The 26,253-nt window shown below is 42.3% G+C and overlaps 2 protein-coding genes across 2 annotated transcripts in view; both read right to left on the bottom strand.

Moving 5' to 3' along the window:
* The window catches only part of LOC127606306 (arf-GAP with coiled-coil, ANK repeat and PH domain-containing protein 2-like), a 395,843-nt gene extending 391,314 nt beyond the window's left edge, over positions 1-4,529 (bottom strand). Inside the window, exon 1 of the mRNA XM_052074531.1 lies at positions 4,517-4,529. The gene's annotated coding sequence lies outside the window, so the exon portion shown is untranslated. The remainder of the gene's footprint in view (positions 1-4,516) is intronic.
* The window catches only part of LOC127606362 (profilin-2-like), a 437,001-nt gene that overhangs the window by 307,438 nt on the left and 103,310 nt on the right, over positions 1-26,253 (bottom strand). The window lies entirely within an intron of this gene.

The following is a 26,253-nucleotide window of genomic DNA, read 5'->3' as shown; positions in this document are numbered from 1 at the left end:
TTCAGATCTGCCAATGTAATAGAATATTATTTGAAAGCATACATTCATCAAGTTTGCATTGTCTCCGTAAGACAGTAGTTAAATTCAACTAGAATAGACCAGACTCATTACATTTTATCGTTCTGGTGTATCCATCCATCCATCATCTACCGCTTATCCGGGGCCGGGTCGCGGGGGCAACAGCTTTAGCAGGGAAGCCCAGACTTCCCTCTCCCTAGCTACTTCTTCCAGCTCTCCCCGGGGGATTCCGAGGCGTTCCCAAGCCAGCTGGGTGACGTAGTCTCTCCAGCGTGTCCTGGGTCTTCCTCGGGGTCTCCTCCCGGTGGGACATGCCCGGAACACCTCACCAGGGAGGCGCTCAGGAGGCATCCGAATCAGATGCCCAAGCCACCTCATCTGGCTCCTCTCGATGTGGAGGAGAAGCGGCTCGACTCTGAGCCCCTCCCGGATGACCGAGCTCCTCACCTTATCTCTAAGGGAGAGCCCGGACACCCTGCGGAGAAAACTCATTTCGGCCGCTTGTATCCGGGATCTCGTTCTTTCGGTCACGACCCATAGCTCATGGCCATAGATGAGGGTTGGGACGTAGATCGACCGGTAAATTGAGAGCTTTGCCCTTTGGCTCAGCTCCTTCTTTACCACGACAGACCGATACAACGTCCGCATCACAGCAGACGCTGCACCGATCCGCCTGTCGATCTCTCGCTCCCTCCTGCCCTCACTCGTGAACAAGACCCCAAGATACTTAAACTCCTCCACTTGGGGTAATATCTCCTCCCCGACCCGGAGGGGGCAATCCACCCTTTTCCGACTGAGGACCATGGTTTCAGATTTGGAGGTGCTGATTTTCATCCCAACCGCTTCACACTCGGCTGCGAAACGCTCCAGTGAGAGTTGTAGAGCCCCGTTTGAAGGAGCCAACAGCACCACATCATCTGCAAAAAGCAGGGATGTAATACTGAGGCCCCCAAAACAGACTCCCTCAACGCTTCGGCTGCGCCTAGAAATTCTGTCCATAAAGGTTATGAACAGAATCGGCGACAAAGGGCAGCCTTGGCGGAGTCCTACCCCCACTGGAAACGGTTCCGACTTACTGCCGGCAATGCGAACCAAACTCTGACATCGGTGGTATAGTGACCGAACAGCCCGTATCAGGGGGTTCGGTACGCCATACCCACGAAGCACCCCCCACAGAACTCCCCGAGGGACACGGTCAAACGCCTTCTCCAAGTCCACAAAACACATGTAGACTGGTTGGGCGAATTCCCACATACCCTCAAGGACCCTGCTAAGGGTGTAGAGCTGGTCCACTGTTCCACGGCCGGGACGAAAACCACACTGCTCCTCCTCAATCTGAGGCTCGACTTCCTGACGGACCCTCCTCTCCAGCACCCCTGAATAGACCTTACCAGGGAGGCTGAGGAGTGTGATCCCTCTGTAGTTGGAACACACCCTCCGGTCCCCCTTTTTAAAAAGAGGGACTACCACCCCGGTCTGCCAATCCAGAGGCACTCTCCCTGTTGACCACGCGATGTTGTAGAGGCGTGTCAACCAGGACAGCCCCACAACATCCAGAGCCTTGAGGAACTCCGGGCGGATCTCATCCACCCCTGGGGCCTTGCCACCGAGGAGCTTTTTAACCACATCGGTGACTTCAACCACAGAGATAGGAGAGCCCACCTCAGAGTCCCCAGGCTCTGCTTCCTCAAAGGAAGGCGTGTTGGTGGAGTTGAGGAGGTCTTCGAAGTACTCTGCCCACCGGTTCACAACGTCCCGAGTCGAAGTCAGCAGCGCCCCATCCCCACTGTACACAGTGTTAGTGGTGCACTGCTTCCCCCTCCTGAGACGTCGGATGGTGGACCAGAATTTCCTCGAAGCCGTCCGGAAGTCGGCTTCCATGGCCTCACCGAACTCTTCCCACGCTCGGGTTTTTGCCTCGGCGACCACCGAAGCCGCGGTCCGCTTGGCCAGTCGATACCCCAGCTGCCTCTGGGGTCCCACAGGCCATAAAGGCTCGATAGGACTCCTTCTTCAGCTTGACGGCATCCCTTACTGCTGGTGTCCACCAGCGAGTACGAGGATTGCCGCCACGACAGGCACCAACCACCTTACGGCCACAACTCAGATTGGCCGCCTCAACAATAGAGGCACGGAACATGGTCCACTCGGACTCAATGTCCCCCGTCTCCCCCGGAACATGGGAAAAGCTCTGTCGGAGGTGGGAGTTGAAACTCCTTCTGACAGGGGATTCCGCCAGACGCTCCCAACAAACCCTCACTATACGTTTGGGTCTGCCAGGACGAACCGGCATCTTCCCCCACCATCGGAGCCTACTCACCACCAGGTGGTGATCAGTTGACAGCTCCGCCCCTCTCTTCACCCGAGTGTCCAGAACATGCGGCCGCAAATCCGATGATACAACTACAAAGTCGATCATCGAACTGCGGCCTAGGGTGTCCTGGTGCCAAGTGCACATATGGACACCCTTATGTTTGAACAAGGTGTTCGTTATGGACAATCCGTGGCGAGCACAGAAGTCCAATAACAAAACACCACTCGGGTTTTGATCGGGGGGGCCGTTCCTCCCAATCACGCCCCTCCAGGTATCACTGTCATTGCCCACGTGAGCATTGAAGTCCCCCAGCAGAACAATGGAGTCCCCAGCAGGAGTACTCTCCAGCACACCCTCCAAGGACTCCAAAAAGGGTGGGTATGCTGAGCTGCTGTTTGGTGCATATGCACAAACAACAGTCAGGACCCGTCCACCCACCCGAAGGCGGAGGGAGGCAACCCTCTCGTCTACCGGTGTGAACCCCAATGTACAGGCACTGAGCCGGGGGGCAATGAGTATGCCCACACCTGCTCTGCGCCTCTCACCGTGAGCAACTCCAGAGTGGAAGAGAGTCCAACCCCTCTCGAGAGAACTGGTACCAGAACCCAGGCTGTGTGTGGAGGCAAGTCCGACTATATCCAGTCGGAAATTCTCTGCCTCACACACCAGCTCGGGCTCCTTCCCTGCCAGAGAGGTGACATTCCATGTCCCAAGAGCTAGCTTCTGCAGCCGAGGATCGGACCGCCAGGGTCCCCGCCTTTGGCTGCCGCCCAGCTCGCATTGCACCCGACCCCTTTGGCCCCTCTCATGGGTGGTGAGCCCATGGGAAGGGGGACCCACGTTGCCTCTTCGGGCTGTGCCCGGCCGGGCCCCATGGGTGTAAGCCCGGCCACCAGGCGCCTGCCAACGAGCCCCACCTCCAGGCCTGGCTCCAGAGGGGGGCCCCGGTGACCCGCGTCCGGGCAAGGGAAACCTAGATCCATTTATTTTTGTCGTCATTGGGGTCTTTTGAGCCGTGCTTTGTCTGGCCCCTCACCTAGAACCTGTTTGCCATGGGTGACCCTGCCAGGGGCATAAAGCCCCAGACAACTTAGCTTCTAGGATCATTGGGACACACAAACCCCTCCACCACGGTAAGGTGACGACTCACGGAGGGGCGTTCTGGTGTATCAAAGCCTGAAATGGAAAACACTTTACCCCGAAGGAAATACAAGGGGAACTACCCCAAAAAGTGAGATTTAGGACTTAATGGAAGCGATGGTGGAAACCGAATAAGCACTATAAATGAATGAGGTGTGTCAGAAAAGTTCCACGATTGATGTCACATATATTTCAAATCCAAACCTCCATGAATCCATTCTCTTATCTGTTTTTCCTCACAAGGGTCACGGGGCACGCCGGGGCCTATCCCAGCTGTCTTTGGGCAGTAGGCGGGGGATACACTGAAGCAGTTGCCAGCCAATCGCAGAAGCCAAATTTCAAATAAGTCATTTCTCAGGAGTTTTTTAGGAACCTTTTCAGCCACACCTTCATGCACTTCTGAAATGATTGTTCCGGGATACACTGTGTCGTAGCTGCCATCTTGATGTCATCCACAGTTTCAAAACGCGTCCCTTGATGATCCCCTTGAGCATAGAAAAAAGGGGAAAAATAATCACAGAGAGCCTGGTGAGTAGAGTGGTTCCTCCAGCATGACAATGTTCGTCTCAACCATGAACTGTCCGCTTCTCCAAACGTTGAGCATGGTATGGCATGGCAACTGCTTTGGACTTTGGACATGCCTAGTGTAGAGAAAAAAGGAAAAAAATGCGAAATTGAAAACCAGTGTGGTGGTTGTGTTGCCGTTTCCGTTTTCGAACGTAGCAGTTGAGGTCGCTGTTGGATTTGACTACGTTGTAGTGAATCTCGTCGGGAGGCAAGAGCAGAGAAAAATACTTCGTATAGCGCAACAGGGTTGTTTTTTTTTTTCGTTTATGGGGGCCGGAAAGTGGGAATAGTGTTAATGTATGAAGATTTTTCACACTAGGGGGTATTTTCGCTCATGTACGTATCATTGTAGAGGAGTTTCACTATATTTCCATGCATTTCTTTGATCAGCTACAGTCAAATAAGAGGGATATTAGATGATTACAAATTTTAAAAAAAGGCCCAAAATGTACCAATTTGACCTCACTTACCCCGAACATCTTAGATCGGATGTCCTGTGAAATGCAGTTCAAATGACTTTGCCCTTTTACAATAGACTACCTGTCGGCATGCCGTTTCTTTGTTTTTTAACTACGAAAAACCAGACATAAACCACACTACATTTCACCTCTCATCTTTAAAAAATCCAAATCTGTAAGATTGTGAGAGAGTCTCCTGTGCACTGTCCTCTTCAGATCACTACACATATAACGACTGTTCATAATACCTACCAATTTGACCAAGACCCCTTAGTTTCCAAGGAAAACAGCCTCAAATAAGCCATCCGTAAGTTTCACAATACAATACAATACATGCTGATTTATATAGCGCTTTCACAACAGCGGCAGCTGTAACAAAGCACTTAACAAAACACTGTAGGTGTGGTCTTGTTTTGGTGATGAGTTGCGATGTGTTCACACCAAACATACTTTTTCTTGGTTTCATTGGACCACCTGCATGAATTATCCCGCATGTAGAGCATCTCGGAGATTGCTTTTGCTTTTGCTTTTGCAAAATGTTGCTGGGCAAGGATGCTCTTCTTTGGAAGGCTTCCACCCTACACCTTAGCCCAGTCTTATAACAGGAGATAGGAGATTGTTGCTAAATGTAATAAACAGCCAGTAATTGCCAGAAATCCGTGGAGCTCCTTCAATGTTGCAGTCGGGAATCACTTTGTTGAAGCTTCGCGCTTTGACAGACTTCAATTATGACACAAAGAGATGTTTATAATGTAGGCCATTAACGTGCAGTTTATTTGGCAGCGTCGTCAAGACTAAGTCCAATTTTTCTGTTTTATTCCTGGTTTTATAGCTTTTTAATTGCTAATTCTGACATATTTCAGGTCGTTGTTGCACAATTCCAGAGGTTTGTGAGCCAAATTCGCTTGTCAAAAGTGAAGCACAAAGGCAGGATCTTGCAAAAGTATCAAGAAACGCAGTTCAGAAGGTTGGAAACACACCACGAGAGTTGGCTATTTTGAGACTACTCAGAGAGACACTTTTCTTTTTTAATATAGTGAGCTGTATGAATATAATTAACCTCTGCTCACACGAATGCAGAGTTAGACAGGGGAATGGTGAGGCAAAATGTGAAGTCTCTCCTCGTGAAACTTAGTTTAACAGACTAATTAGAATAGTGCTGTGGTGAAGGGTGAATGAGTTCCCAATCGGGTTGCGGATCGGTCGGCTGTGTGAACATTCAGAATGCTCATTTGTGGTGAGCCATGACAGCGTGAGACCAGAGTCTGTGAGCGGGAGAGGATGAGCACATGGGGATGGGAGCAGAAGTGCAACTCAAAAAGGAGGCAAAGGAATTGAAAAGCAGAAATAATCAAAGCAGGCGTGGAATGCAGAATAGGGAAGGAAGAGAAGAGAGAGACGGTACTGTGTTTTGGATGCGGCAACATTCATTGAACATCTTTTCACAGGCGTATCTGTCATGTGGTTTGATTTGTACAAATAAACCTCATAGGTTTCTCTCGAGGCAAATAAGTGTCTGCTGAAACATCTGCCAAGGTGCAGTTACTTTGTGCAGCAAATTAAACGCTACCAATAAAGCGGCAAAAAGTAATTACAAGATAACGTTTCAACATGATAATGAATGAGGCCTCGTCTATTTGTGGTTCTGTTATGATTACATGTATCATTCATTCATTATCAGTAATCAGAGACAGAAGTGTGTAACTGCGCCACACCCCACCGGATGCTGCGGCTGATGCTGTGATACTTAATGAAAAGAGACACTTGCCTGAAATGACAAATATCCAAGCTCAAAGCATAAAACGTTTTTACGCAACAGATTAACGCAACACGTTCCCTCACCCCGTAAGAGGACAATTACAGCGGGAAACATATAAATATGTCATCATTTAATAGATGGCTTGATTTACAGTATATGTCTTCTTGTCAAGTGGCAACAGTTTACAGCTGGGAAGGCGCTTCAAAAGACACTTGGTAATAAACTTACATCAATTAAGTTGAATGAGACAGCCATGTTTTCCGAAGGTTTCTGCTCTTGTGAAGGTGCAGGGTATGAAAATAATTTCAGATCGTTCACAATTATGGAAGAGCTGCATAAAATGTACAGAGATTGTACTACACACTGCGCGAACACGACGTGTGTGCCCGCAGGCACCACGTAGCACATGAGGACCATATGAATAGCCCGCAAGGCTGTTCTAAAATGACCTAACCGGTGATAGAACATTGTGATTTTCTAGGAAAGTTGTCAAAAGGGTCATTTGAAAATGCAAACACTGGCAGAAATCTGTGGGAGGGGGGGAAAAAGAAAAAACAATGTTTTCTTGTCATGGCGAGTCATCATTAACATGAACTGTGTCTGAAAATATTATGAATTATTCATATATCAAACCGGTAGACAAGAAGCTCTCACTCTCAAAAAGGTTGGTGATACCTTGAGGAGACCATGAGAAATAATTGAATGATTTAACATCTACTTTGGATTTCTATATACAGTGGGTGACGCATGAAAGTTAATGACATGATTATAGAAAGGAAAAAAAAAGCTCATGCATGATGATAATCTGCTTTCGGAGTTTCAAGACACATCCTGCTAAATTTGCAGTTTAGCTGAAAACAGATCCTGTATGCTTTGGGCAATTTAATCAGCACTAATCATGTTGAGTAATGTATTTGTTATATTTGTGGGAATATAGTCAAAAACATGTCGTCATCGTTAGTCAGACTTGATTAAGTTCACTCTATTTACCTTGTAGCAAATAACCTTTTTTTTTTTAAAATACAGAATTAGAGAGTCTCGGTTGGTCATGCTGCGCTCGGCTTTCATTATGGGAAACCAGGTGGGAGGAAATTATGAGCAACTTACCTTTGGTTTAGTGTTTGGATTTCCATTAAGTGTTCATAAAGTCTGTCACTGTGTCCGTGCGACTGATTTGGGCATCATAAAGTGGTCGACTGTTTCACTCCCATTACAGTTGCTTTTTCTCCTTCCTCGTGTTTCGCCTGTTTTCTTTTCAAGCACAGCATGGCCCATAAAAGCAGAGTAATTTCCTTCTTCAAATAAAAGGTTGAATAAATAAATGAATGACACAAAGAATAATTTCTTGACACGTGGGAAATTCTGCAGTAGTGATCATTTTCAAAATCACAAATAAATGGCAATAATCAAATGACACATTTTCTGGACCTGTATAAGCAGGGACAGATATTTGTAGCACACAGAGAACATCCACAGATAAGCCTCTTCATTTTTTTTTGTGTGTAATATTGGTCATGTTGAGTGGTTAGCGTGTCAACCTCACTGTGCGGAGGTTGTGGGTTCAATCCCAGCTTGCAATGTGGAGTTTGCATGTTCTGCCCATGCCTGCATGTGTTTTTTTTTTCTGTGTACTCCGGTTTCCTCCCACATTCCCAAGACATGCATGGCAGGCTGATTGAACACTCAAAATTGTCCCTAGGGAGAGTGTTAGCGCGGATGGTTGTTCGTCTGTGTGTGCCCTGCGATTTGCTGGCAACCGGTTCAGGGTGTCCCCTGCCTACTGCGCAAAGACAGCTAGGATAGGCTACAACACACCCTATGACCCTTGTGGGGATAAAGCGGATCAGAGAATGGATGGATGGATGGATGGATGGATATTAGTCAGATCAGAGCTAGAATTACCTTTGGTATGTAAAATAGGAATGCTGATAAAAAGAAATTCCCTTCTACACAAATGTCAGATCAACTCTTTCGGTATGTTAATATATTTTTAATATGATGAGCAATCAGAGTGCTATGTCTTTCCTTTAAATGATTTGACATACGGTTGATTTGAATTATGAGTGTCAATTAAAGCACCACTGAAATATCTTACCAATGCTGAAGTGTTGTATGCCGTCCAGCCCCTATGAGCATTACTTTTATAATAACATCTTGTAAATTTGACTAAATATACAGTCCCTATGTGAAAAATACAAAAGGTATCCTGTAATATTCACCAAGAGGATAGAAACTCTATTCTTCACCTTTAGTTTACAAAACCATACCAAACTGATGTACAGTAGTTCAAGCCATGTCAAACAGTAAGATATATTTAAAGAAAAAAAAATATCAGTGGTGATGAATCAGTTTGATCAAGGGCCATGTGTGCAATTCGAGGGATGGGCATCCTTCTTGAAACAGACGAGCATCTTACAGGTAATATAATAAAAAAACTATCACTTTCTCCATGCAATATACTATTGTGCATAATTGCAGCAGAATGAAGTGTGTACTGTAAGCTGCCCCCTCCCCTCACAAAGGCCCTTTTGTTCCAGCAGCTGGGGGTCTGTGCACCTTCATACCATCCCCTGACAATATAACCTCACTCCACGTCTATTAAGCCCTGACTCCCCATATGAATTGCCCTCTCTATTATTAATTTCACTCACCCTGAACACATCGACCACAGCGCACCACAAAACACATGTGCCCACCACCTCAAACCCCTCCCCATCTTGGCACACCGATTCTAATTAATTAATTGCATCCCAGGTGACTCCAGCCTGAGATGCAGGGAAGAAAAATAGAAGCGTTGCATCCCAAAGGCACCACCAAATTGGCAACAAAAAGCTCTGAGGCAAAGAAAAAAAAAAGTCCAGTTCATCACTTCAGGGAGAGTTGGCCTCTTGCGGCTGCTTTCTAACAACTACTCAGTCGCCCAATACTTAAAATAGCTTGGTCCCCCTCCTTCGTTGGCCCTCCACAATAAACTTTAGATGTAGACACAAATGCGCCCACATCAAAATCAATTGCAGACTTATAATTGGAACGAGCAAAGAAATTTGGGTTTTTAGCAAAGAAGACTTTTGGGCATAGAAGCTGCCTTCAAGAAAGCAAGGAATGCATATTTGCTTCAGGTTGTGTCTTTGATAGTGAATGATTGACAAATTCTTTTATGTACTTCCCAGATTGTATCCTTCATACTCAGGATGCTGAGGAGAAACTTTTATTCCCCTGTGGGAATTTCAGTAATCTCCTGACGCAAAAAGGATTGACTCTGCACTTCTGTTGAGCTGCATGTATAAATAATGACATCTATCAACCATCTCAAACTGATGTTTATCTACATTTTTCATTTGGAGCTCAAATTGACTTTGCACTTGCTTGCAAAATGTTCTGCCCAGTCAATTTGTGCCGAGGTTTTGTTCCAAAATGAGTTCTGCTGCAAAACTATGGCAGAAAAATGAGAGAGAAAAATAATCATCAACTGTTACTGGTTGATTAGCTATCAGAATTTCTCTTTGACTGTGGCTTTTTTTTCCATCCATACATTTTATGTACTTTTTATCTTCATTAGGGTGGCAGGTGAGCTGTCCATCCAGCTAATACAGGTCACATACAGAAACAATCATAGACGCTCATATTCAAACCAGTTGTTTGAATGACTCATTTTTATACATGTCAAAAACGCACAAGCATGAAAACAAAACAAAATATACAGAAAAAAAGAAAAGAACACACAAATCAAACTTAAGTAAGCTCGAGAAGTAGCTGAAATAAGCAAAGAGCATCCAGCTGAGCACCTTCATTCCCCTTTGCATTTCAAGATCCATAAAAACATACATAACCTGTAAATCCATGCATTTGAGATGATCAAAACAAGATGAAAATATTTAACTTCAAGATGTAACAAATCCCTTCATCTAAACAAATTCTTTCTAAAAAGTATGTATAAAATCAGCTGTCCAGTCATTCTTATCTGTAGGGTATGGACAATTTCAAATCTTCATACCTAACGTGCATGTTTTTGGAAGATGGTATTAAGCCGGTTGACGTGGAGAAAACCAATGCAAGCATGTAAATAGTTTGACGATTCAAAACCCCGAAATCATTATTTAATGATAAAAATGCTAAATTCTCTTGATTCAGTTATTTGTTCTATTTCAAATGGTTGACAATTTCTGACGCATTACTTGAAACTATTTGTTTCATACAATTGTCAGTGTTTATTCTGTGCAGTTTCTGTTGTCTTTTTGTGAGTCCCAACAGTTGTGTGAGTTCATTTCAGTGAAATCAGGTTGCATAACCTGGATTTTTAGGAACTCCATTGCACTAGTCCTAGTCGCAGGCGAGAATGACTTTCAATAACTACACAGAGTTAAACGATATTAATGACTACTACTAATAAGAATACATTTTGACCTTATTTTTTCTATTTCAGAAGTGTGACTCAAACTAATGGCCCTCCATATTAATCAGTACCCAAGAAATAGCTGTCAGTCTCAAAAAGGTTGGCAACCCCTGATTGAATGCTTTGCATACACTGCTGGTTAATGTTACAAATTCCGATGTGAATTTGATTTCCATTGGAATACTGTGAAGTAGACTGCCCGGATTCCAACCACACATTAACCTGCTCATTCATCATTTCTCAACAACCTTTGGCCTACCACTGTATTTTCTCTCCAGAAATCCATTGCTAGATATGTGGACATGCAGCCTTCTAGTTTAAGTGACAAGTAAGAAGAGGCAAAGACGCATTCATTATGGCTTGCGTGTGAACTCAACATTTTGAAAGTATGTTGGTGCCAAGATTTATGTGTGCAAACTACGTGTGTGTGTGTGTGTGTATGAGTGTGTGTGTGTATTAAAGAGCAGTGTTCTATGCGGTGGCTGCTCCACTTGAGTGAATGTCCGTAGGGACACAGAGGAAAAGAGAGGAAACAGATGTTACTGTGCCCAACGGTATAGAGTACCGTAGATGATGGTATGCAGAGTTTTAGGGAGTGAAGAGTGAATGTAAAGAGTTCAGTAATGCCATTTGAATTCACTTGCAAATGAATGACTTGGCTGGGGGAACTGTGTTTCAGTGATCATTTCTAGTCACTTCTGCACTAGACATACAGAAGCAAGTCATAGAAAAGTTAATGTAGACGCCCACAAGACCACAGGCGGATATCGTGTCTACTGAGAATGTGATGTAAAACATTAACCAGCCACTTTCAGAATTGAATTGGCACGCTCTAAGTCTTTGCAACAGGCCAAAACTCTGTCATAGTGACCGTTATCGATATATCGCAGCAGCTCTGCAATTGCAATTGCAGACTGCTGACTGCTATCCACTTCCGGTGATGCCGATCATGCGCCACCATATGTTAAAGGTGACCTGTTTATTTTAATTTTATTTTATTTTTGGGGGTGAAACTGAAACTAAACGGATGCTTAGGGTGCACTAACACAAAAATACGTACATATAATGTTAATAAGACATACACTTTTGAATTGCTGATGAACAACCATATGCAAAATGTTTGCAGTCCACAAATGTCGCGAGGCCCATGATTGGGTTTGCCTCAGGCCCATTTACGCCCATGTATGCAGAATGTACTGTAGTTATCTATGATGTTGAGTTATTGTCGTTCTTCTCCTGTTAGCAAGTTTCCTGGGTGCCATTCTATGTGACAATGTATTACAACAGGTAAATGAAACAGCATTAGAAAAATAATTCATATCAATGATGAGGCTATATTAGATCTTCGTTAGTAAATGTTGTCAACACTTAAGAAAGTCTGGCCCTTAAAATGTGTTTTTGATGCAAATGTTGCCATGCAAAATAGTCACTGCTTTACTGTGCTACATTTCAAAGTGGTTGTTAATAGAATGAAATGAGGTTATGTCCTATAGCCCATTTCTGCACAGTGGAGCATGGGAACATGAAGCATTTTTCTGTGGGAGAGGCAACAAGATTTGTGAGTCAATTTGTTCTTAAGGGATAAAATGCAAAGCATCTTTCTTTTCATCTAAAGCCTCTTACATCTCAGCATGATAACTACATAACATCTTTTAACACTTCATTTACGTTTATTTCTTTTTTCTTTTTTTTTAATCTTGACATATCTTGGCCAACATTCAGGAAAGCGGACACAAAATGAACGTCTTTGATATTTTGTGTCGTTTGCTGGAACTTGAAAGGTTAGCTTATGCGGGATCTAGATAGAGATAGTGTTTTTATTTAATGACGTAAAGTGCCTTAATTCACCATCGTACCATCTGTAGCTTGCACGCTTTTTACTCGGCAGCTTCTCTATCAACAGAAGTCAGGCAGCTGCTGCTATCAGTGATGAAGGGTTTCTTCCTGGACAACAATCATCTGCTTTTGGGGTTCAGTCCGTGTTGTCAACATGCCTGGAAACTTAAAAGATAGATCATGCAAAAGAAGTCATTTACTGTCACTCAGCCTTGCAAAAACTGTGGCTGCAATCTATTTTTTTTTTTCCAGGACTGGATGGGCACATTAGACGGTTGCATGATGAGAGAACATCATCAAATATTCCACAGCCTCTTAAAGTGGAGTCTTTGACTCTCTTGAATCTATCTTTTATCTGCTTAAAATTGTTATATTTGAAGAAAAAAGACTGCAAAAGAGAACAGTTAATGATGGATAATGAACCAATCTGGGAAAACCTTCAACCTGTCCTTGTTATAAGCCTCCAGTGAGCTTTTGATCATTTCCTATAAAATAATGCTGCAAGATTCAAATAAATGTAATAACCATTTTTTTTAAATTATGCTTGCTTATGTAATACTTCGTAACTGAAGAGTTTCTATTTGTCTAAAAAGATTTACATCCAATTTAACAGAAGTAGAGTTCCAAGTCTGGACGTCGAGTACTTGTACAATGTGCATCATGGTGATGTCGGTATGGTTGCACATTTGTCTTACATTACGTCATCCTATGTTTATGGTAATGTAGAGGGAAACAAAATCTTCAAATTTCAGTTCACAGCTCATGACTATTTTAAATTCCTTCCAAACCATAAGGAATGTTCAGCTTTTACATATATGTGATTCTGAATCGCTCATGTTGATTTCGCTCAAATGAAAAAATCCAGGCCACAGACATTCATATGCAGGGCAAGTGAAGTATTTCACAGGGCCAATTCAATATACCGGTAATAAGACCTGATATGAAACAGAACTTTTTACAGAAAGAGGATAACAATGCACATGGCATTGACAGCTGACTTTTTTTTGTTTTGTTTTGTTTGTTTGGTCTAATCATCTTGTGTTTCTTTTCTTTTCTTTTTTTTTATGTCTGTGTATGTTCTTGTTTTCACCAGTGTGTGAATATTCTAGATTCCTCTTCCATGATGTCGGGAACTTAAAAACTGACAAAACAGGGTTAGGCATCTGTATGCCTATATCCCATATGTACAGTATTTTTCCAACTGCTGAAAAAGTTCTCCATACCTGACAAAAGTTCAGGGAACCCCGTGCGTCGTATTGTTAGTGTTATCAACTGGCCTCACAGCCATGCATTAGGTTGGCGAACAGGTGCCTACTGGTTAAGTGGACCTGGTCCCCGTGCCCCAGCATGCAAGGGAATTGATCTTTAAAAGGAAAGGGCCACTGGCAGTGTACAGGATGTGCTTAATCGCTGAATCTGACCTGGTAAAAATGGGAGCTATATTGCTGTCACTCCAGGGTCCCTCCCCAGGGATGCAGTGTAATTATAAAAGAGACGGCCCCAGGGCCCCATCACACTAAGATCCACCCACTAATCACAAATGGTACAACCCTGGCACAGGAGGAGGCTTCCCTCAGAAACTGAACCAAAAACCTTTCAGTGGATAAAGGTCAGACTCAAAGGTAATTTGAGAGCCAGGTTATGTTGTGCGTCTGTGTGTGTATGCGTGTGTGTGGTTGGAAGAGAGGTGAAAAGCAAAGTGCCGTCCTGTGACATACTTATACTCCTCTGATAAACTCTGTATTTGTGTGTGACCTGTAAAACGTGAAAAATCACTTGCAAAATCTGTTTCTGTGCTGAGGGTTTTCAACTGGGATGATTTTAATTGCAATTTTATTAAGTCATGCAACTATAAATTTGATTCAGTGCCGATATTCCAAACCCAGATTGTAAATTGGATGTTATATTTACCAGTCTGTGATGAGCTTGTGCAGACTCCTCGAGCAATATGTTTGCATTTTTCTTTGAGAACTGGCGAACGATCATTCTTACAACGCGTGCGGGATTTACTGACAGCATATGGAAGTCAAATTTGACCACATCTTTCTGTATTCCATTGTTTTCTTGTCCAAATATTAGTCATTGCCCTCATTCTCCTCTCTGTGTGCTCTCACTCATGTCACAATACCATTTAATCTGTCTTTTTATCAGTCTTTGTCATCCCTCCAATCTAGCACTCCCTAAGTCTTCCAATCCTTCTTCCACTCAAACCAAAAGGACTTTCAAGGTCTACTCTGATAACGTCACTGCGGCTGTGCATCTGGTTCCAATCCCATGCAATTAACCAGCACAGTTTGGGAATTTTCTCTTCTTTTTCATCCTTCTACATTTATCTCCTTCCAAGCTTCTTTTTGCCTTTCTGTTAATCTCTTTTTTCATGGCAGAAGGTCATTGTGGGAGTCACTCAAACCAAAACAATAAAAATGTTTCCCTTCTTGTGTGGGCCAACACTGTTCCTGTCTTGCTTGTCCACAGATTAATATTCATCGATTTGGAGGGAAACACATTTGCACCACTAATTTCCTCAACCAAATCAGTTCAGGGAAAAGCTAGGTATGACTTCAGAGATATTTACACAAAGATATTTCTGTGGTCTAGTCTGCACAGCAAGCTTATAAAATGTGTTCTATTTTCTTGGTTACAGTACAAATAAATTGACTCAATCGTGCTTTTATTCCTCACAGAGACGAGTGCTCTGCCAGTCACCACGCTCCACTCAGCCATAAATTCTTGCCTCGTGTAGAGTACTTGAATTCCGGATGCCATTTGCTGAGTTTAAGGCTTGAAGGAGAAAGCTGGGAGAGATGCGGATGTTTCTAATGTCTTAGGATTTTTGAATGAGCCAGTGAACAAAACTCAACAAATTTCAGATGCTTTTGTCTGTAAGGTAGACAATTACAACATCAACAGTGACACGATTGCTTTTCAGAGAACTTTATGATACATTACATGACACATTTCAAAGTAATTAAAAACCTCAAAAGTCCTGAGAGTTGAGAATTGTGAAACTTTTGTTGGGTGACGCTGTTGAGACATCACTTCAGCACATTATTCAAGGCCTAGTCTGGTAATGGTGCTGCAAAGGAGGAAAGGAAGGCAGGAGTTCAGCAAAATCTCAAAATAAGTTATTTCTTTATGCCAATCAAAAGGTACAGTCCAGCAGGAATGAAAAAAAAAACGAATGTTAAGTAAATGACAGAAAATGCACATACTGTTTTGGTCAAAGCTGGCTGGTGAACAGATTAATGTTCACCAGCCCCCAAACTCTGGAACGAACTCCCACCCGACATCAATAATATTGACCCTCTTCCCACATTCAAAACCCACCTATTTAAAATTGCATGCTCAGTTTAAACTCATCTCTTCTTTTATTATTTATAATTTTATCTGTGGTTTTATTGGTCTTGTTTGATTGCAAGGTGTCTTTGAGTGTTTTGAAAGATGCTTATAAACAAAATGTATTTTTAATATTATTATTATTAATGCTGACGTCAGACTGCATGAAAGGGGTCTGATTATGAGCCAACAGACGTGGCCAAACATCGTGCCGCATAGCCGATTTTGAGTTGTTGTGACGTGTCGTAGTCCGAGAGACTGGGAAAAGAACAAAAGAAAAAAAAAAGATCATGACATGTAATGTACAAGAACAGCAACATTTATTTCTGATGGCTGAAGGATGTGCGGCGCCAAGACAGGAACGGGTGGCAGCCACAGGTCGTGCGGCGCCTGAATAAGGACGGGTGGCGGCCATATGAGGTGCCCTGCAGGAACAGGAGTGGATGGTGGCCGCATGACATGAACCTCCGGAACAGGATTGCTATGGGATCAGATGTCCTGCGAGGTCCATTTTTAGTTGGTTCGTTCTGTCATGTAGTGTGATGGTAGAGGACCAAAGAAGCAGGGGGACAGGAGAATCAGGGTGTGCTGAACAAAATATATAAACAAAACTACGTTGAAGGGCCTCGCAACCAGTTCAGGTTGTACCCGGCCTACTGCCCAAAGACAGCTGGGATAATCTCCAGCACACAAGACCCTCGTGAGGATTAGTGGATTTGCAAATGGATGGATGGATGGATGCACATACAAGGACGCACTCGAAATACAAAATCAAAAACACAGAGAAAGACCTGAAAAACCCAAATAACTCAAAACTAACAAACAAACAAAAACCCATGACAGTAGCACAACGATCCAAAATCGAGTAGTCGGTGTGCCAGTCCTTATAAATAGAAAAGCTGATGAGATGATGACCTATCGGTGCGACACTGGAGGAGAAGCCCCCAATGCCAACTGCTGGAGACAAACGGACCAAACGGAACCATGACATTGACTGTCTTTTTCAACCTGGAAATTAATTTTTTGGGGCACTGGGAGCAGGACAGCTACCTTACATAGTCAGACAGCAGCAATGTGAACGAGGTGTGCCGCATCTGCATTCTGGTGAGTACGATGTAATTTATTTTAAGTAATTATTTTGATAAATGTTGATTGTCCGCTGCTATACTTTGTTGTCAAGGTAATGTGTAGTTGTTTGGAGGGGATGGATAGAACGATAAGGGTAACCATGTTTTTTTTTTGCTTTCGTAATAAACATTCTCAAATACGTGAAATGGTTCGGTTTCTTTTTTAATGCCACATCACGCCATACCATTTCTTTGTACATTATTTTGTGATGGGATACTGTTATTAAGAGGTAGATTAGGTCACTTAAATACCCACTGCAGAACTATGTCCGAAATTCACCGCCTACCACTGTGGTTAGGGGGTATTGTACATTTACACAGGTGGCAGCAAGCTTATTTAGGGAACTTGGCAGTGCAAATGCGTACAAATACAACTACATTTAACGGCTGCTCTGCAGAAGTAACTTTAGTGCCCAAGCTCGTATAATGTGTTTGGCGCACTGCCTACTCTACCAGACTAGAGTTTCAATGGATAACCTTTGTCACTGACCAGGTATAAAATATACAAGAAAGACCATGTGCCTTCATCTTGAATCTTGGTACTTTTTAAGATCACTTTATGATTGGAATATAACAGAGTTTGTTTGGTTTGGATACTCCTATTCCAAAGAACCCAGGCATTGAATCGGATACATTGCAAAGGGCCCACACACTTCCTTTCAACTCAAGTGGCTAGTAATTCAGTATGGAGTTTGTATATTTGTCTAACACCAGTAGCTCTGGGCTTTAAACATAAATTATGCATAACCAATGTATTTTATTTAAAATTAATTAGCCAGACTCAGCTGTGGATGGTGTGCCAATGGAAACAGTGGAACAGGGGGAAAGAAGGGTGTTATAGAATGAAGCAGTGTAATGGCAGCTGTGACTCCATGACTCCCACTGCTCTCCAAGAGAAGATTAATAGTTAATGGAACCCCTTTAGGCTGTGGAAATACCCCCAGCGGTCCTCAACCCTGCTCGGGGACCGGTGGGCATTTTTGTTGAGAGGTTTTGTAACTTGGAGTAAACTAAACCCCTATAATTGTGTATGTTGTATTGATTAAACTAACTTGGCAATTGTTTGTGTTTATTTGATTCATCATTCAAAGAGAATTAATTGACAAACCCTTGCGTTTTTTTTACACCCCATCTTCCTAGCGGCTCACACTTAAACTTACTTAAAAAGTAAGGTATGTTTATAAGAGGTGGCCCAATTTATCACGCTTGCACAACAAATGGAATCAGGGTGGCAATTAACTTACAACACAAAATATCATCCTCATTCAGGGTTGTGTGAGTGCCTCTCTCAAGGCAATTAGCCTCCTACATTAATTAAGAATTCTAATACGAATGTTGGATCAATAGCGTAAATCACGTGACTTGCATCCTATTTCAAGGCCTGCATTGACATAGTAATAACCATTCCCAAGTGACATGATGGATTAATTTGAACAAGAGTCGACGAAACACTATTATGATGGAAACCAAATCAAAATACCTCTGTGCTGTACTTATGAATGTAGACATTAATGACCTAACATCTTATGCTCTCCTTGTTTGCTTGTCTAAGCAGTTCTATAGAGAGAATATTTGAAAAGAATGTCGCTCAGTCAAACGCAGGCCTCCTCTAAGGCGGAAGTCATATTTGTTTCTTGCATTTACTATTATGAGTCTGCACAACATTGGCAAGCACCGACTCCCCAGATCTATGTGAAACTTCCAGTTTTCCACATCATTGTAACACTGCAAATTGACACATATTTCGACAAAGTAATCTCAGATTAGTGTATTTTTGTTTTTTTCACCAGTAATAGGGAAATTAGCATAAATAGTTTTACAGGGTGGCAAGGGGTGGCAACTGCCACCCGTACCAAATTCTTTGAGCCTCATCTGCCACCTGTGGTAGTTTGCAATGAATAAATCGCAACTACATTAAAAATGTTGTCACAAATGTTCTTCATCGTATCTCCATTGTGTGACTGAAAAGTGTGTTTAGAATTGACTCCCATTCTGGCACAAACTTATCAGGGAATGCAGAAAAAGAAACCAGAAATGTGTGCGTGTGTCTGTGTTTGTGTGTGTGAGTGAACAGGCGTGTGAGCACGTGCATTTGTCTGCGTTTGGTGGGTTAATTTCCACCCTCCGAACTGAACCCCCTTGCCCACCCGAGGTAAAACTGTCTAGAAGCGCCCCTGGTAGTTAGCAATGATTGATGATATTGGGGTTTTCATTATTTTGGTCAAATGATGAAAAAGAAAATAGGCACTTATGTTTTTCTTGGGCATTCTTGGCTCTGAATGAGAGCCTCATAATGACTGTAGGTCCCAATTATATTCTGTCTGAAAGAAAGTACTTTTTCCGCAGATTTTTTTTTTCTTTTCTGCCTATGTGTCATGTACATAATTGTGCTGGCTCAAACACACAGTCCTGCATGTGTATTCATGCTATGTCACAGTGAAGTGTGCCTGCAGCTTTCCAAAAACATTTGGGGTCATTTGTGGTCTTACAGTTGCGGTTTTACTGATGCCCCCCGCTCCCCAGTAAATTTCAATGTTTTTCTTAGGTCAGCTTTGGAGGAAAATTAAGTCACTTTTGATCCCACTAGGAATGAACAGTGACCCCGTGTTTCCTTTTCATTACAAATGTATAGGACTCACTTGTGGTGTTAATTCCTCCCAACCAAAGTCAATGACAGCAACTATTTTCCCTAACAAAGTACTAACCTGTACCAATGACTACGTTTATATGCAGTCGATATTCGAGATGAGGTAAAAAATCTGATTTCTGACACATTCAGAAATGCAAGTTTACATGAATAAGCGGGCAAAATTTGTCCTGCATTTACATAACCAGATTTAAAATGACGACACATGGCCGTTGTGACTCAAATATACGTCATTTGTGCGTGTTATTTTGCACCGGCAATCAAACACATTTTCTTCGTGTCACTCACCACAGTATCAAAAGCAGTCTCTTTCCCCCTCACTCCGAATGTCAGCTTTGGCAGAATTGTTTACCTCTGCTTGTGCGAGTTACGTCCCAGACGTACAGACTTATATACACGTATGCGTGTGTTTGTATGTACACTGTAATTTTCTCCATAGAGACAGAAAATAACATGAAAATGGCACATTAAATACTGTACTCAAGTTTGGCTTGCTATGGTGAGCATGTCCCACTTCCTGTCTTACAAAGACCAAGGTTCCTTTTGGATATCGCAAGAGCTTGCGCAGAACATAAAACAATGTCTTGTTCATTGGGAGGTAACTCAATTTCATTTATACGACCAAATATTCACTTTAAAAAATGTTAACTTGTTTTCTTAATTGGGTTTTCAGAAATCCAAATAACAACATATTCATTTTTTGCGTGTGTTGATGTGGACCTTTTAAAATCCGATTTTCCAGAGCGCCGATACTTATGTTGAACTGGGAGTCGCAGCTTGGAATTGAAGTGGATTTACACGGGACAGGGGATGTAAGCCAATCTCTTTTTTCGTCAATGGACGCTACAGCTTCTTGTTTGCTTTCAAAACTTAGCTTGTAGCAGACAGCATGACGTGATCGACAGGTAAAAGGACACTTTGATCCTCTCCTCTTTCATCTATAACTGCTTCAAACAACAAAGAGGATGCAGAGAAGTGATTAGGATTGTATGACTGTCTGTGTCTTATGTGTTGTGCTGTATTATTTTGTGATTATGTTACATGTTATTATGACTTCAAGATGGTGCCGCGAGAGTGGCTGCCTTAACAGCAGCTCCTATATTTGGTTCTTCTACTTTCTTCCTTTCATAACTTTGCTGCTGTAAACTGGGAATTTCTCCATTGTGAGACGATTAAAGGTTTTCTGATTCAGATTCTGAAATCCGAATACTTCCAATATTCAGGTTTGTATGTAAATACAGTCAATATCTAGTCATTGATTATTGGCTTATGATTATGTTGTTTAAATAAAATGTGTTGATTTGTACAAGTTTGGCCAAAGGGGACGTGCTTCTCATACAATTATGAAGGTGACTTCAGTCCTTGCAACCTTAAGACCACATGGTCTGTCATTGATTGACAGAGAAGTAAACTTCCTTCCTGAAAGGTCATTGATGGCTTTGCTCGCCACACCAGCAGCTAATCCTCTTTGTATGGTGCTCTCATCATCAGCAGGCTTGTTTGTCACAAGAGTTCACCTCTTGACTTTTGAAGAACCAAACTTGTCGTACCACTCAACTCAGCCAATTAGACTGCGAGTCAACTCATTCAAGACTAGAGCACGCGAGAGAGAAAGACAAAGGAAATGACATCAACAATAAATACAAACGACAGCGTTTATTTAAGACACATTCAAATACCTGTGTGTAGAGTACACAGTATGTTACAGCCGACATCATCTGCCGTTCTGAGATTTGGGCTTTTCCAAAAGATCATCCATGTTCTTCTGCATGTTGTGTTAAAGTGTTCATTAGAAACAGTGTTTGTGATGCCATGTTCATCTCCATTTGTGCGCCTTTGAAACAACCTTCTCCTCCTCATCTCCTCCATTCACTTTGTAGTGGAGACAAAAGTAAAGGGAAAAAGATGCTTGACGTCCAGGTACATTGCACCCGTGGAAGGATGCAGGTGGTTCAACGGCACACTTATCCTGCTGTTATTTCACAACACGCACTGAGCAAGACAGGATTCAATGAATCATATTGCTTGTAACACTGATCCAAAAACGTCAATAATGACTTTCAAATATCAGAATCACAATCATCTTTCTTGGCCAAGTACATAAAACACACAAGGAATTTATCTCTGGTAGTATAGGCTTCACAAGTATTGCAATAACAGCACCTACGATAAAGACATGACGATACATGAAGTATAGAACGACTTTCCGTAATGTAAGGATACCATTGTGTAGTAGTAACAGCCAACGGCAGATGTGCGACAATGTGCAGAGTCATCGAGCAGAGTTAAAGTGATCAGTGTTGCAAGACAATACTATGACGGTTGTGCAGTTGGTGCAGATAATAAATTGTGCCATTTCTTAAGTAACCAGTAGCAGTAATTGTAGTACAACTTTATGTGTGCACTCATGCATAAAATCCTTTAAACTCTCTGGTGCTGTGGAGGATTTAAAAATGCCCAGTTTTTATTGACTGAGTGGTAATGATTTATCTTTCGTGCAATATTTATATTGTTGTTGTCACTTGCGGTTGACTGCGTTGAGAGGTGTTTTTCTTAAGTTTGTCTTGTCAATTGATACGGACACGATTTGCACTGACTGAGCTGGATAATAGCTGGGTCGACCACTCTGAAGCACTGCAATGAAGATTTCTTCATTGACCCACTGGGTTGGGTTCAGAGGGGCACCGGCCTCTCCGAAGGTGTTTTCTTGCAGTGTTCTCATCTTGTTAAATGAACGTTTATAACATTCTAATTAACATTGTACAATATTGTGTCAAATGTTGCTCACTTGGCATCCGTTGCAGCCTGATCATCCTGGAAGGGGGATTCTCCCATCTGCGGCCCCTTCTCAAGGTTTCTCATTTTTCCCAGTTTTTCTTTGCCCTCCTGAGGGTTAAGATCAGGGGATGCCGTGAATATTTGTCAACTGTGGGCATGTGTAGCCCTTTGAGACTATTTGTGATTAAGGGCTGCATAAATAAACGTGACTTGAAATCTGTGTGTACATTAAATATCTTGTCTTTGCAATGTATTCGGTTGAACATACGATGAAAAACATTCTTCGTTGGAAGTCCAGTATGTATTTTTTGACACCCCCATCCATCCCCAGCAAAAAGTTTCTACAAAAATGTAATACATGTGTTTTAATAACAGGAAAATGAGACTTAGAGCATCCGGAATTTGTCTGCGTTAAACATGTTGAAAATGAAGACAAGATTTACAATGTGTGCCTCTTCATTGTTTTCAACATCATGTCATATTGTAAAACATGACTGGCACCTACACCAACCCACACCTTTTTGAAATCACAACATGCTGTTGAAATATAGGTTGTTCCATTTTCGGGATATGAGGAAAATCTGGGAGCCATTTTATTGTGATGTTTTTTCACTCTGCTTCATCAATTAACTCATACGCAATTGCTTACCATCATTTTTTGGCAATGTACTGTATATGTGCACTTGATCATGTGTATTCTGCTTGCAAAGGCAAAGTGGCCTCACACCTCAACATGTGCTGCAACGAAGCAGATGCCCATTTTCATCCTGCCTAATGTTATGCTGTGTTTATTGAATTTTATTTGACAGACAGGAGGTGAATGTCACACAAAGATCCGTTAATAATTCAGATTTCTTTCAGCGTCAGCAGCAGGAGTTTTTCTGAAATCAAACCATCTCAAACCACCATGCTGACTTTTGTTGAAATTATGCTGTTGCTGAATTTTCACGTTGGAACAAATACTGAGGATTCGAAAATAACACAAACAAATTCAATCACTGAAATACATAGGTGGGATTGTGCGACATGAGCATTTTTAACTTGGTATTGTTTCAGTTTTTTTGATCAAAAAACCATGACATTCATATACACATTTGTCAGCACACTGTTTTCTGAAACAGGAACAACAATCGTTAGTCCTTACATCTTTTTGAAATGTTACCCTCCAAAACAATAGAAATGTGGGAGGTTTTGATTGGACTGAAACAAGATATTTTGAAGAGATTTTTTGATGGCAAATAGAGAACCCGGTTAAAAACATGGTGTTAAAATGCAGTTTCATTGCTTGTTTAGTTAACTGTTTTGTATGTGAAAGAACACAAACTCCCATAATGGTAAAAAAAAACAAATATCGACCATATCGTGTACTTGCAATTTTGTGGACAATGTACACATCTGAACGTTCAAAGAGCAGACAACAGTATTCATCTCAACAAAAAAACGTTGAGTATTTGATCTTACAACTACATAGACGAGAATATAATAGATACATTTGTTATTTCAAAGAAAATGGCCCTCCAGTTTTGAGAGTGGGTGACTTGATTCTTCATTCTGACCAGTCTTGCGTGTAATTGCTTGCAGTTTGGACAACGTGACTGTGACAGAGCACAGAAGTGTTGCTGCGCCGACGCCATCGTTCTTCACCAGGACTTAACAAATTTGAACAAAGGTGAAAAACTAACGCTTGGCGTTGCTTCCACAGGCAGCCACTGCAGCTGTTTCCAATCCTTGCTTGGAATCTGAAGTGAAGCGATGTTTACATAACTTGCAGCGTATATCAGAGACACAAGGAAAAGTTGTTTTGCAAAAAATAAGAAAGAGAAAGAAAAGCCAGAGAGGAGAAAAAAAAGAGGTAAAATGATATTTTGCTTTGGCACATAATGTATAGAAATGGCTCGAGATGTTGCCAAAGAAATTGCGCCAGTCATAACAAGGTTTTCTGACAAGGCCTAAGAAGCCTTCCTCACTTGATCAGTTCCAGTGTGAGTATTGGTTTGGAGGGCAAGCTTTTGGTTCGTGTTTGTGTCAGATCAAAGTTCACAAACACACTCATTGTAATATTTTGGGTAAGAGTCACTCCAGCTCTCATTTACACTAACAAAGTTATATTAAAAAAAAGTAAAAATGAGGCTGTCAGCCAGACCGTTGAAGTCTAAGCCCAAAGTGATGATTATAAATAGGCCAATTGTTCTGCTCGGCTTTCCGAATGACTTGACTGACTTTCACAGGCCTCTATCCCTGAGTTATGTGAGGAAAATGACTCACAAGCGCAGGTCACAGCCATCCCATCAAGATGGTGCTAGAAAAAATATGTGTCCGATAGGCTTTGAAAGATCTAGATACTTTAAAGATCTTATGTATCTCTTCTCGATCAGTGTGCAATTGGAGAGCCATCATTTCTTTCGAGGATCTAACGTTCCAGTTTGCATGTTCTACTTATTCTATCAAAAAACAAATGACTGTGACATGAGCAGAACTTGGAATCCATCAAAGACTGGACAAGGAAGTGGGGCTAGAGGAGACTTTCTTTTTAGTTTAACATCAATTAACCTTTACCAGAATTCTGCATCGCTCCCATGGCCAGAGGTAGAATCCTGCGCCTTATTGCACCGTTTGATGCTGTAAATAGTAAGTCTTTGTTGTGGTGGAAATAGCATGCTAAACCGGTGATACATCACACATTCGTTGCCATGACTTCTTCTTCTACCATCCATCCATCCAAACCTCCTCACGAGGTTCACCACTTTGGAAGATGTATGCACTCCAGTCGGCACTCTCTAATCTATATTGAAAAGGGCATTTTCTGGGCATGATCACAGCCAACCTGATACACAGCCAATGGAAACAGCTCCTCTCATTCTCTTTCCAATCTGCTCACGAGAGTTTAATTCCGTGACGCATCGGTGGACGCAGAAACTAATTTGCTGGGGTCCATAGAAGAAATTGTTCAGTACGTAGTAAGTTCATAAGAAAGTGCTAGAAGACATACGAGGGCAGAAAACGCAATCCCAGATCACTGCTGTGAAGTTCACTGTTAGGCTTTGCAAGAGATGAGCACATGGCCCACACACAGACACACTGAACTCAGAACAGTTTTATTGCCAGGAAGTGGACAGGTTGAAGTGGCAAGAAGTGAAAGGGAGTCAAAATGACCAAGTCGAGGAGTACAGGAATGCTGGCAGAAGTGATTAGGGCAGGAAAGATCGCTGACGAACTGGCAATGGGTGGCTCTTCAGGCTGGTTTTTATGTTGTAAATGGCTGACAAGATGACAACTGACAGGTGAGTAGGGGAGGCAGGTGCACTGATTAGGGAGATGCCCAGCTCACACTGAGAAAGATAACACAACAAAAAAGGGAGGGGCAACACTGTGGAAAACAATGGATCTTAACATACGCTCAGATGTATGTGTATGTCTGGTGGTGGGGTGGTTAAAATATAATAAGTCAAGTCAAGTTTATTTGTAAATCCCTGAATCACAGAAGTCTCCAATGGCTTCACAAGCCCATTGTTGACAAATATCAGTCACATTCTCCGATCGAACCCCATCAAAAGGGCAAAGAAAAACTAAATGCTGCGGTCAAATGGGTTCAGTGCACGCAACTCTCACGATGTGACTCTGGTCACATTATGAGATGTGCTGTCTACAAATATAGAGCCCTCGGTGTTGTGCAAGTCAGCACCGCAGTCTTTGTTGCAACGTTGGAAAAATAAAGACCGTGCTGTAAAATTCTGGCAAATGCATTATTGGACTTGAATTTAACATCCTCTCTGACTTTATTTACTGTAAGATTTTGCCAGGGGAACATTTACAGAGGTGCGTACTTGCCAAGCTAACATACAGTATATGAGTACTAAATCAAAGTGAACAACATAAGAGG

Source organism: Hippocampus zosterae, chromosome 8 (genome assembly GCF_025434085.1).
Source record: "Hippocampus zosterae strain Florida chromosome 8, ASM2543408v3, whole genome shotgun sequence".
NCBI classification, from domain to species: Eukaryota; Metazoa; Chordata; class Actinopteri; order Syngnathiformes; family Syngnathidae; genus Hippocampus; species Hippocampus zosterae.
This window is presented reverse-complemented; position numbering and strand designations above follow the sequence as displayed.